The sequence below is a fragment of the Limulus polyphemus genome, unplaced genomic scaffold (genome assembly GCF_000517525.1).
Source record: "Limulus polyphemus unplaced genomic scaffold, Limulus_polyphemus-2.1.2 Scaffold2, whole genome shotgun sequence".
Lineage (NCBI taxonomy): Eukaryota > Metazoa > Arthropoda > Merostomata > Xiphosura > Limulidae > Limulus > Limulus polyphemus.
Window position 1 is genome coordinate 693,221 of NW_013665612.1, and position 13,385 is coordinate 706,605.

General features: G+C 30.7%; 1 protein-coding gene across 3 annotated transcripts in view; it reads left to right on the top strand.

Annotated features, from left to right (window-relative positions):
- Positions 1–24: 24 nt before the first annotated feature.
- The window catches only part of LOC106466144 (hemicentin-2-like), a 40,106-nt gene continuing 26,745 nt past the window's right edge, over positions 25–13,385 (top strand). Inside the window, exons 1-3 of one of the 3 annotated variants that reach the window (XM_022394138.1) lie at positions 25–205; positions 3,673–3,921; positions 4,481–4,836. The gene's annotated coding sequence lies outside the window, so the exon portion shown is untranslated. The remainder of the gene's footprint in view (positions 206–3,672; positions 3,922–4,480; positions 4,837–13,385) is intronic. The other 2 variants (XM_022394036.1, XM_022394084.1) reach the window with 2 other exon arrangements.

Genomic DNA, 13,385 nt, shown 5'->3' on the forward strand with positions numbered 1-13,385 from the left:
ATTTTTAAAGCCAAGCCAACCAGTCCGAAGCTAGAAATGTTTGATAGGTTGCTATCGTTCAAGGTCTTACGATTCATGCTCGGAAGGTTCTCACAATGGTCTGCTTACGCCGTGATTCATTTACTAAGGGAGTAAGTCGCTAGCAGGATCTGGTAAATGGTTTTTCTAGGAAAGGGCTAAAACTGGTTTTTCTATTAAGGGCGTCGTAAGTATAAACGTGTTCTCTCATAAGTTAAAATACGGCCAATATGACAATTTAGGTTCATATCTTTAAAAAGGATGGAATATGAATATCAGTCAAGCAAATTTTAGATCATAATTAGTTACAAGTGTTGTAGCAAGCCAATCAGAGGTTTCACAATCATACGTACACACACACGCACGCACAAATGTATATGCCAATTATTGATCAGGCTGGCATATGAAATTTAACACTACCCATTATAGTGAAAATTAAAGTCATAGTAACGAACAAAATCGAAGCAGTGTAAAAAAATACAACTTTACTTGAAAAATGAAAATATAACGTCCACGAAAAGCCTCCCAGTGGCACAGCGGCATGTCTGCGGACTTACAATGCTAGAGGCTGGGTTTCTATACCAGTGGTGGATAGAGCACAGATAGCCCATTGTGTAGCTTTGTGCTACAATATATAGGTTTATCGAAACAATAAAACTATTGTAAAAAAATATAATCAAGAATGTATTATTCCCTGCCAAGGATCAGATGTTACTGCATTCACACATAACCTAATTAAAGTGTGTAGCTGATAAATAATAAAAAGTTGTACTTAATCCCCTAACACTATGATCGATATACCCCATTTAATTCATACCATTTGGTTTTGATTAATACTGCACCTTTTAACATTTTTTAAATAATTAGATTTGTTTATATGTATTAAATATAAAATCAAAATACTAATAAATGACTAAACATATATGTAAAATATAGGGAAAAAATATTAAAAACAATGATTTAATTGTTTCTTGCACAACTTGTGGAGGGTTGTAATAATATACACAAGTACAGCTTCTTTCTGTACGTTTAAAATACTGGTGAAGACATGTAATTTCCTGATTGCATGCTGAAAAAACATCCTCAAGATCAAGTAAAAACGAAATGTTCGCTTTGTTTATTTGTGCAATTGTGCAAGATCAATGGTGTAATGTTCGTAGACTTTTGTTCCATACAGTCATTAAAAAGTAATTTGTAACAATGTGTATTGGGCTTTATTTATATTTGTTACTTGAAAGGTAATATCTGATGTATAATATATTATTAAATACGAAAATATATAAAACTAATTTTCAAAGTAAAAGATATCTCACTTACATTTTTTGAATGTTTATAAATTAAATTAAATGTCTCAATGACATATCATGTTTGAGTTAAACATTTCTTTCTATGTTATATTCTTCAAAACAAAAATACGAATCAGTTAAAAGAACTAGAATTCAAAAATTCATTCCAAAACTCAGCGAAAATACTTCTGGGGTACGTTTTTATAGCATTCACAGTACTTTATTGAATTAGCACACGAGATTCTAGATCACTACATTATTCTTTAATGTAAGTTGCAACCATTTTACTACCAAATGAAAGCTTTTACATGATTTTAAGATTTCCTTTGATCAACATATACTTCAAATTGATAAACCAAAACACAATACTTATTCATTTAATATTAAGATTATACCACAAATGTATAAGCAGACACTAATCAACAAATTAAACCATTTGAATCTAATACAGACCAGTGTATTTGAAACCATTTTTCTTATCAGTTTTAACTTCTTACACCCTTTGTATTTGTCTAAGCAATACAGAGAAGAAAATGTGACTTTAAACGTATTACAATTTTCTAAGGATAATTTAAATGCTAACTGTTATAAAATTACGCCTCCACCCAGTGGATCTGTGGTATATCTGATGGCTTATGATGCTAAATACTGGATTTCGATACCCGTAGAGGGAATAACATAGACAGTCCATTGTGCAGCTTTGTGCTTCACAGCAAACAAACACACTATAAAAGTACTCAACAAATATATATCGGGCCACATGCTACCTAGTTAAACTATACCATGCACCTTATATGTAATAATAGAAGTTTCAGAGAATGCTGTTTTTCTCAAGTCTGTTTTATCAGACTTAAACAGTGACATAATGAATTACTATTGATTTCGAATAAATGAAAGTAAAGTTTATTTAAATTAAATGATAATAAATAATCGTTACTATAAAATAAGTAATTAAATAATGCTGTTATTTATCATTACTATTATTCTTATTTGTAAATTATTTAAATTCACTTGACAATAATTACAATTAGCCTACATACTCTCGTTCTCATAGTGACACTTGTTTGTGAAATCGATTATATAAATAGCACGTGGACCACTACTGTGTTTAACATATACTAGCCAACTTCATGAACTCTGGTATCGGAGTACAGGCCTCGTCGGCACTGGATATGTCAGGTGTAATGTGGTTAACGCATTATTTCTTATGTTTTTCTTTGCTTTTCCTCATAAGTTCTTGAATAACCATTAGCATAGAGCTAAGAAAAAATCCTAACGATTGTTAAAATAAATGATAAAATGTAATTTTAAGATCTCTATCGAATTCCGCTGGCATCTTTAAGGATGGATTTCGTTTTAGCTCTATTCGTTTGGTTATTATTACTTGGTACTAAGAGAAGAACTACATAATGGGCTATCTGCGCTGAGCCCACCGAGATATCGAACCCGAGCATTACCGTTATGAGCTCTCAAGTATACCGTTGAGCCACAGGATGAGTTTGTGCTTCAAAAATAAGTTGTTCTATTGATTATCAGGTGTTAACGAAGCTGTATTTCTAACGCTAATTTTAACTTTGTATTATGAAATAATTTATATTCAAAAGTCTCTTCACTGGTTAATATAGATGTTTGAATTTATTATTGATTTGTCAACAGCAACAAAAAACACTAATGACAAAATTAACATGGGATAAAGTGTTTTTCCATTTCTAATTTACAGTTTCTTATTTCCTTTTTTTTTTTTGAAAAACGATAAGGTAAGACTATTAACTTACCCCGCGATAGACACAGCAGATGTCCTGTCCCAAAGTTGCTTTAAAACGAACAATCCTTTATATATTTTTTTCCATAGAAAAGTTCGTTAGTAGGATCAATTTCGGAAAATGTGGCATTAGTGTAATGAAAAATTATTATTTAACAGTAACAACATACAAATACTATTTGAAGATATTCCAATTACCTTTTGGTTTATCAGTTCTTTCCTTAATAAATAAATATATATATATATATATAATACACTATATTAGAAAATGTGTTGGGATGAAACTCCTTGACAGACCCTCACTTAATATGAATGTGACTCCCATGAGGCAGTGCTATGTAGAGGTTATAAAGCTCAGCAGTTGCTCAAGAGAGCTAGCTTCCTAGTTTTAAAATGCACTAAAAGCTTGTTCAGGTAACTTCACAAGCACTATGAGAATATTATATTTCAACCCGTCTACTTATACCCAAAGTCAATGTCAATAATGTGCTGAAAAATTGGAAGAACACTAGATATGCTAATGAGCAAAGTCATACCGTTCCTCAAACATAAATCACTCGTGTTGCAAATTATATCCGCACATTTAACATTATATCTTTCACTCAGTTTATAGAAAGCTCAATGCTGTACTTCACGAACGAACTGTAGTCCATAAGCCACTCATCACAGCTGTGGATGCAAAAACGCCAGATCTCATGGCGTTTTAAGTGTCGAAACTTGGATGAAAATTAATGGAAACTGTCATATTAGACAGCTAATTCCTCGGTTAAATTTTATTTCCAATGAAAAAGTCTGGATTGAGTGCAGCCTGGAAAACTCTTGGATACGGCTATTTCACCCCAGTAGTGATGAGAGGTAGGTCATTAGTTACAACAATATTCAATGACAGTTTTTTAAATCTGCTATAATCTATGCAACTTATGATTAGAATTTAAAATTTTTATTTGCAGGTGCATTTTTAAAGTAAAACTCTTAACTAGTAACACTCAAAATATACATTCATATACGTATATTGATATTATTGGTGCATTGTAATTTTATTATTTTTGCCGTAAAGCGTTTATATTTCAAATAGAAAGCTTAAAAGCAAAGCTTGAAAATATATATTTCTTTATGAGATAGTTTCATATTGAAAGATTCAAAAGTTTTAAACCCGTATTATCTTTTTTGTCAAATGTATTGTAGGAGTTATCTAATAAACATTGCAGAAATATCATTCAGCTCCAATTTATGTATATTCAAATTAACATGACACATAACTGGAAGTGAAAGATAATATGATGATTATTTATGTGTGTTTATATATATGGATGTGTGTTTTCTCTGTTTTTCTTGCTTGCACGAATCTCTTTTGCTTAAATTTTTCCTTCTTGCCGCTAATAGGATATATTAAAATATTATTTCTTTATTTGAGTCTACTGGAGCGCCATCTCGAGAGAAGCATCTTACCCACGGGCAAACAGAAATGAAATGTCCCGTGACACACAATGAGGGAAGAGTGCTGAGAGCGGCTCTTAAACAGCAAGGTCAGTCACAACGAGTAGGCATGTGAAGCAGGTTTTCAGTTGTCTCAGTATATTGACTGCTCCTGTGATTGATTGTTTCTATCTTCCACCACACATGTGAAAACCTATAACACAGCAGTTCTTTTCTTACGATGTTGTGCAATATTTATTTTTTTTTCTCCCAGGATTAATGATACACAAGAGGAAATTGTAATGCTCAGCCAAATAGGACCATACTGATTGCAACTAGAAGAAAGAAAGAAACGTAAGATACGACTCTCCACATTTCTTGTATCATTATTTCAGGATTTTAATTCAAAATTTCAAATTAATTTTATCTCATGTTGACAATTTGTATATCGTTGAGAGTTTTAATGAGAAAAGCTATATTTTTTATGAAAATATAAGATGGTAACAATAACAATATAAAAGTGATGTCTCATAGAAAAGTTAAATGTTACGCTTATTATATGTGTCTGCGTATGCCAATTATGTTTCCTTGACTAATTATCAATATGATGTTCTTAATTTTTGGTTTATTAATAAACATGTTTATTCCCTATAAATAAGGATGACAAAAATTATCATTAAAAGATGGTAAATTAACTTTTTCGTTTATATAATATTATATAGAATCCAGCAGTATTTTGATTACCCGACAATGTTATAAATGCATTTATATAAAATATACACCGACATACAATACAGTCATGTATTTAAACATTTCAATTATCAATTGAGGAATGTTATATTTTATTGAAATGTTGAATTACAATTAATGAATTAACTGCTATTTTTAATTTGAAGGAAAAATATTTTGAGACTACGAGTTTCACCAGAGAAATCCATCTCATTCAATGCATGAAATTCAACGGAAATCAAGTTAATCTAACGTTTGTTTCAAGTAGTCCAAGTAAATATATATATATAAGCTGCTTTGTCAATGGAAATTTAAATGGTGTTTTGAAATTAGAGAATGCTGAAATATGACACATTTTTTCAGATGACCACACTCCTAGTTATATACTGTATGAATAATCGATTCAGCCACCTTAACACAAAACTGTTACTATGTATTTCATAGTTGTATCCAATATTTTGAACATAATAACTTATGATAAGGGATTAAATAAATTATTCTTCTCTGTTAGCGTACTAGAAGGAGTATATTCAAAAATTTGATGAAGGAATCTTTATCTTTGGTGGTAAAATTGTAAGCAGCAAAATTTGTTTGTTAAAACATCAAGGCTAATGAAGCAAGCGTATCTACATATCTCAATGAACTACATTCATAAGGAAAATCAACTATGAGTATAAAGTATTATATACCTTCATAACCTACAACATGCATTTTATTGTATTTTATTTCATTAATATTGTCTACAACTGGAAACGGTTGCAAATGCATTATTGTTCTAGTCACATAATACAAGGTTATAAGTATTGTGTAACTTAGGATCGAACATTTCATATTTTTTCTAATTAAAATTCAGCTTTGTAAAAATAAAATGTATAGCAAAATGGTCATAAATATCAGCACTGACGCACATGTATAAGGAAGACATTATATATATATATATATATATACTCACACGTTTTAAAAGAAATATAAATGGTAGAAGGCCATTTTATAGACAGTCCGATAACTACGTTATTCGTGACTATACACAGACATATTTTTGTAATAAAAACTGTTTTAATTTAAGAAACTATTTCCCTAAAACAGGTTAAAAGCTCTTATTCTAGCAGCTCAATAAACGTTACTTGTACATGAGCAGAGAAAAGATAAAATTAAAGCAATTTTACATTAAAGCTTATGTAATATTACTATAAACACCAACTGCCCTGAGGACAAATGCCTGACTGTTCTCATTTCGAAAGTTTTACGACGATTTTATAGCAACAAAAAAAAATACGATTCTAAGTATGCTAATTTAAAGATTACATGTATGGTTTTGTAGTTTGGTCACAAATATTTCCCACGCTTGTTAGTCGTAAATTGTATTAATCAATGTGTTGTAAGCAGTGAACTCATTAGTAAAGCACATCAAGTATTTGCTTCAAGCGTTCATATATCAGTCATTTGGTTCCTTGTGTATGGGAAAACTATTGCCCTGAAATCTTACTGATGCTTAATAAGTTCCATTGTCATAATGACACTGCAGCTATATGAGCCTATACGTTTTAAGATAAATATGTATATGCACCCTAACAGGAGAGGCAAAGAGAGGCCATTAAATGTCATTAAAGAGTTAAGCGATAGTCATTCTTCGGTGTAAACTCCCAATTTGGCTTAAGGCGTCAGACATTCTTTTTAACTAATAAATATGCCGATAACTTGTGCAAGACTCTAAGATGAAATGAAACATGTTTTTATTTTACTTGTTTGTCTATTGAAGATCATACACAATACACTCTTTTAGACGAATTCCGTGTACATTTCTCATCATTATGATTTTAACGTATCAAACTTCTTAGAATAACCTAAGATGTAATACTTTGAACAGCTAATGATTTTGTTGGTATTACTTAAATACGTCTTAAGTAACAAAAATATCTAAGCAGAGTTGCAATACAGATTAAATCCCAGGAATTCATAGAAGTAAATCCCACAACTGCTTTAACCGAAAGAAGATTATAGTTTAACTTAAAAATTGACCTCATGACTTTCTAACAATGTTTAGAGGGTGGTTATGAAACATGAATAGAAGGGCGTAAACCTGAATATCAAACACTATAGTTGGGTTTTCCTACTCTCCATAAACCATTCATTATTTTACTCCTTTTCTCTTTATAATCCAGTGAAATTGGGGAATCACCTTCTGAATGTCATTCAGTAATTGTTATGTAATAGTTTACTTGAATTTTGTTTCAAAAATGTCCATACACTTATATTTACATATTAATATACTTAATTACTCATCCATGCTATTGGATAAAATAAAAAGGCATAAACGTTTTAGCATATTATATTTTTCTGATTTTGACGTAGTATTAAAAGTAATTTGCCAATTACTATTATTTCCAGAGATGCTAATTTTTTTTATTAACAATGTCATAAAAATATTATGGAAGTAACTTGCACGACTGTAGTTGTTTGTTCATTTTCTTGAACTGTTCTATTCAGAATCTTTACTAAAGCAGCCCTTGCCCTTCTAACACAATTAATTTATATACCCATCCATTAGATGTCCCTGACGCGTTTGTAGCGAAATAGCTTTCTCTCTATATATACACACACATATACATATATATCAACACACACAATATATTTGAACAAAGAAAGTAATTTCTAGTTGCTTAATGAAACAGTTAGTATAAATGTTCACACAGGAACATTTCACAGTTTTGGTTCTTGTTATTGTTTGTTAAAAATACTTTTACTGTGCATTTAGCAATTTCAAAATCTCATTTATCTGGATAATTAAAACACCGAACCAGTTGTATTTCTTCTTAAATTAATAAAATTTAAAACATTTAACATCTGCACTATATTAGAGAAGTTAATCACATTTTACAAGAAAATTATTCCAGGTCACATAGTGCATCTGGAAGTATTTCCTTCAAACTCGATCGTGCTTAGCCTGATAGCAGTGACTATACGCTGTTACTCGACACCATAATTTTCATCGTAATAAGTGTATGCGAAGGACAACGAGGTCAGTCTTAACCCACCCAACTTTACAAACTTTTCATATACACTTCACTCTCTGTGGCTGTCGAATACAATGATTACTTTGAATAGTTCTAACAGAGTAAATGTCTATGAGATATTCAACAGGTGACTTGAATGGGTGTGTAGTCGAATGGAATTGCTGTGATTCCAGCTTTCTCAGCCTTATTTCTATGAAAACAACGGTGGATTTTGAGGAGTGGCTGGAAAGTTTGGTGGCCTGTTTGGTAAGAGTTTCGGTAAACTTCACAACAATGGTTTCTTAGGCCAAAGGGTTTCGTTTTGTAGTCACATACTTTTCTTTGCAGATGAAAGCATTTCTCCAGATTGGTCAGATAAGAGGCTTTGAAGCACATTGTTACTTTAAATGCTATGGATGTGTCCATTGACTTAATATCATTTAACCATTTATACAAATATTGTTACTCAGAACTGCTATTATATATACACATCGAGCCATGATCCGACATATAGCACCTTTGATGAATAGTCGTGATTTCGCAGTGAATCAAATATATTGATGTTAAACATTCGCACGTAACGCCATAGCTTGAATCTCCGTCGATATGCTATTAAATTAGCTCATACACCTCGTTCGTGTTTAACCTTTTGCAATGTAAAGCAATAAATATTTGAACTGACTTTTTTTTTACATTTATGTATAAATTCTTTTATTTTTTTTACGAGAAAGGTATTCAAGTTAAAATAATCTTTATTAAATACGATAACTGAAGTTACTCTTAATAGTGTTTTTAAATGGTTACATATTTAAAAAATGTCCGTCTTGTCAGCTACATATCTGACATTGTTGAAAACTTCAATCTTTCCAATAAAACAAAATATATCCGCATATGATCTAAAGATGAAAGTAGTGATGTTAAATCAGTATATCCTTAAATTTCAATATATTTTCTCTTGTTTTTCTACCTGCGGAGTATTATTTCTTGAAAATTGTACAACACAGCATACAAATAATTAATACTTTAGCTTTAAAAAAAGTCGCACAGAGAATATAAACAAAGTATTGAACTACGAAGTAGGGGAACAAAACAAAATTGGGATTGTTTAAGAACAAAGACCAGTTAATCGTGGCAGTTAACTCTGGCTTCAGCAAATGTTTGTTTTATGGGAGTGGATGAATAAATAAATGTCAATGTAACTAACAAGGGGAAGTCTGAATTTTACAGTGTACAGCTGCTGCTTTTTATTCCAAGAAATGTTCAGTGAAAAAAACAACAAAAAAACATTCTCATTATCCGCGTATCTGTATACAGTTTAAAATCAAAACACACATCTGTGTACAATAAGGCCAACTTGACAATAATTATTTATACGTGAAGATGTGAAAGTTTCTATCCAGAGAAATCAGACAGAGCATTAACTATATACACAAAACTATCAATATTTACTTTGTACATTAATGTATTTTAAAAGCTATCTCAAAATAAAATATTGCAACTGTATTAGTACAGTCTTAACTTCGATGTTCAGGTCTCAGATTTAACGTCCCCCGGTGAGACAGCGGTAAGTCTACGGATTTACAACGCTAGAAGCAGCGGGTTAGATTCCCCTTGATGGACACCGTAGATAATACGTTGTGGTTTTGGTATGAAACAAATACGCGCACTCAGCCTTAATATAATATTTACATTAAAATAGGTTAAAAAGATTTCCAAATAACTATTTTTTATAAAGGAATAAACAGTTCAGTACTCCCAGATATAGAAACTTACCTATTAATTTTTCACCCGTACATGAACAAATTATTATAATCATTAGTTCTAATATCCAAACTAAGACTTTCACCCTAAGACTCTAAGATAATTTCAGAAATATACTGCAGGCAAGTATTAAATATGGTATCAAACTAACAGCATATAGATTAGAATTATACTAAGTGACGATTCTTTAAAATCGATTAGAAACTGTGAACAACATTTAATAATAAAAATAGTTCTTCACCAGTGATAAACCAGAGCAACGTTTTTCAAACTTCGGTCCTGGCCCAAAAGGGGATCACAAGTCTATTGTAGGGGAGTCGCGAGATTATAAAATATATAACGATAACTGATATTTTAGAGTATATGCAGGAATTTGTTATTATCAATTAATTCTTTTTTTGTTTGTATGTATGTGAGAGAAGAGGGTCGTGATAACCTGAAATATTTTCAAGGGAGTGGGTAGCAAAAAGTTTGAGAGTCCATAAGCTAGTGTTTCCCAAATGGCATTTTTGTTCACGAACTTGTTCTCTCAGGTTTAGACTATACGTTGATAAACTCCGTGATACATTGGTCCACGATATTTATTATCTTAAAAAATATTATAAACAGTAATATCTATCACAATTTTATGGCAATGAACGCGTTCATAAAACATCTACCTATTTAATGACCAAAGAATGATGTCAGCAACTGGTGAAACAGTATATAGCAGGAAGCGAGACAAGTAAGAGAACTTTTAGTTAGGAAAAATGTCATGATTATATTGTTTTACTGTAATATGTGATTTATATTTGATATTTAACTAACAGAGGAATCTTGAAAGTGGCGCCAAAATTATATTATTCCTAACAAACCTTTAATTTGAAAAGGATGTATTTGCCTATGTATACAGACTTATAAACTCGAAAAATACACTCAACCATTTTGACATCCATTTAAAAGAGTATTCCACCTCGCTATAGTACATTCGAAACAGCCTCGTAGACCCTTAAAACTGTCCTACCACACTTGATAACAAGTCAAACCTTGTCAGTTAAAAGAGACTAGTGTGAAGAGAAGCTTCTGTAGCCTGGAGCTGTTCATACGATATCCAAAATTAACTTCTTGTCAGACTTGTTTTCGCTGAGCCACGAACAGTAAAATCCACCTTGATGACATTCTTTAGAGAGTCTATATCCGTTTCATGTCCGTGTCTAATCCTCTGTCTAAAATATTCTTCATTCCTTTACTTACTTGACCTATCTTTCGACCATTGCACGTGCAATTTTTATAAATTTTCAGTTTGTTATGGTTTCTTATTCAATCATTTTGAGTCAACAACTTTTAGAGTGTATTCCTCAACACTATTTGTCAAATAACCATTTCACGGAACGCAATGTGAGTCATACTACTGCTAGTAGGGTAAAATAAAAAAATGTGATGCAAGTACTTAGCGTTTTACCTTACCGATTCTCATAAAAACGATTTTCCCGCTGTGTCCTCGGTCACGTTCGCGAAATTACAATATCCGTACGTCCGTCATCCGGTGGCTTGTTCTAACACTAGTTCTTTTGTTTAAAATAGCAGTCCTTTCCAATTGTTGATATCAAATATAACAACATTTCTGTTTAAGATTTGTTCATCATGACAGACATCTTTTATGCAACATTAACGCTTTATTTTATTATGACGATTTAATTTTACTGTCTTGAATCAAAATCAATAATGATTAACATCTCTTCCAAGTTTAAGCATAAATCTTTTGTATTCAATTTCTCAGTACTAGTGTAGTGTTAATATTAAATAATTTAAAATGAAACTTACTATTACAAAATAGAACGCTTCCTTTGTTATATTGCGTACATATACATATTTTATAAAGCTATACCAGTATTTCAGCTTTATTTAAAAGATAAAACCTTTTAAAACATTAAGCCTTCTTAAAATTTATTAAAACTACTTTACACGTTTACTAACTAATATTCCTTCTAAGCTTTTTACATTAAAATATTTTAAGACGATTAATAAAATAATTTCCTTAAACTAATTTCATAAAATCATTTCTTTGAGATCGCATGAAAGAGCTAAAACTGAAAAATCTAAAATAAGTTTCTTGTAGAGTTCAATATAATACGTTCAAGATTATATGAATTCTACAAGTAGATAATGGTAAGATTTCTAACATGGTACTTCTGTAAGTCAATTAGTGAACTTAAATTTTCTATTTTTTCCTCCAGTATTTCCTTATACAGAATACAAAGAAACCTTACTTTTACTTCAGTGAATAAAACTAATAGTTTTCAAATGCCTAAAAAAATATTTATCAACCTCTCAAACAGAAATATTGAACTGGAATGTGATTTGTAACAGTATAAAAATATTAATTACATGATTTTGAAAATCCAACATAATAATAATAATATTTCAAAGAATTAAAGAAATGCTTTAGAAAAATAATATATATATATATATATATATATATATTTGCGTTCAGAAATATTATAAAGTTAGATGGATATGTTATGATAATATGATATTTGAGCACTTAACCAAATACCTTATATAGATGTGTCTTCAAGGGCTGTTTCTAAGTGTGTAAAATACGTAAAAGAACATTAATACATCTATATACCATAAAAAAAACGGACCAGAAATGGCCTAATGATTAGCGTGCCAGGATTTTGAATCTGAGAGATTATGGTTTGCGTCCCTATGCCACAAAAATTCGCACTTATTGTCTTTGAGTGTGCTATAACAGTGACAATCAAATCTCTCTATTCGCCAAATATGTGGCGCTGAATGCTGTTTACTAGTTGACTTCCGTCTAGTCTATCATTTGAATATCAGTGCTGGGCTTTCGCAGAGGGTCTTTATGTATCTCTTCTCAAAATTTCCAAACAAGCATACAATAAGATTTTCTGATATTTTTACAAAGAAAGAAACGCATTTTTTTCAGTAGTGGGAAAAAGCAGCTCTTGTGTTTTACTGATAATATATTAAAGTAAAGAACTGAAAATAATTTTGGAAAAGGATAAACTAAAATACTTTGGTTAAAGGATACAACTAAGATATAGAGATCTATTGATACTGGTATTACATTAATGGTAGGATCACTTAGTAATATTATAAATACTTTTTAAAAACATTTTATTTTTATATTACCAAGTAGTATATGAGAGAATATAAACTTTAGTAGTAAATTATTATGTAAAAATATAAAAAAACATATTTTATTGTACCTTTATTTGTTATTTCTTTATATCCCAATAGAATGCATGAATATGGTATAAGGGTTGTGCAATTTTATTTATACCTTTATCTAGTCTTGTTTTACTCATTTTATAAGAAGATGATAATTCAGAGCTTTACTTCATATAAAAGTTTGTTTGTTTTGAATTTCGCGCAAAGCTACACGAGGGCTATCTGCGCTAGCTGTCCCTA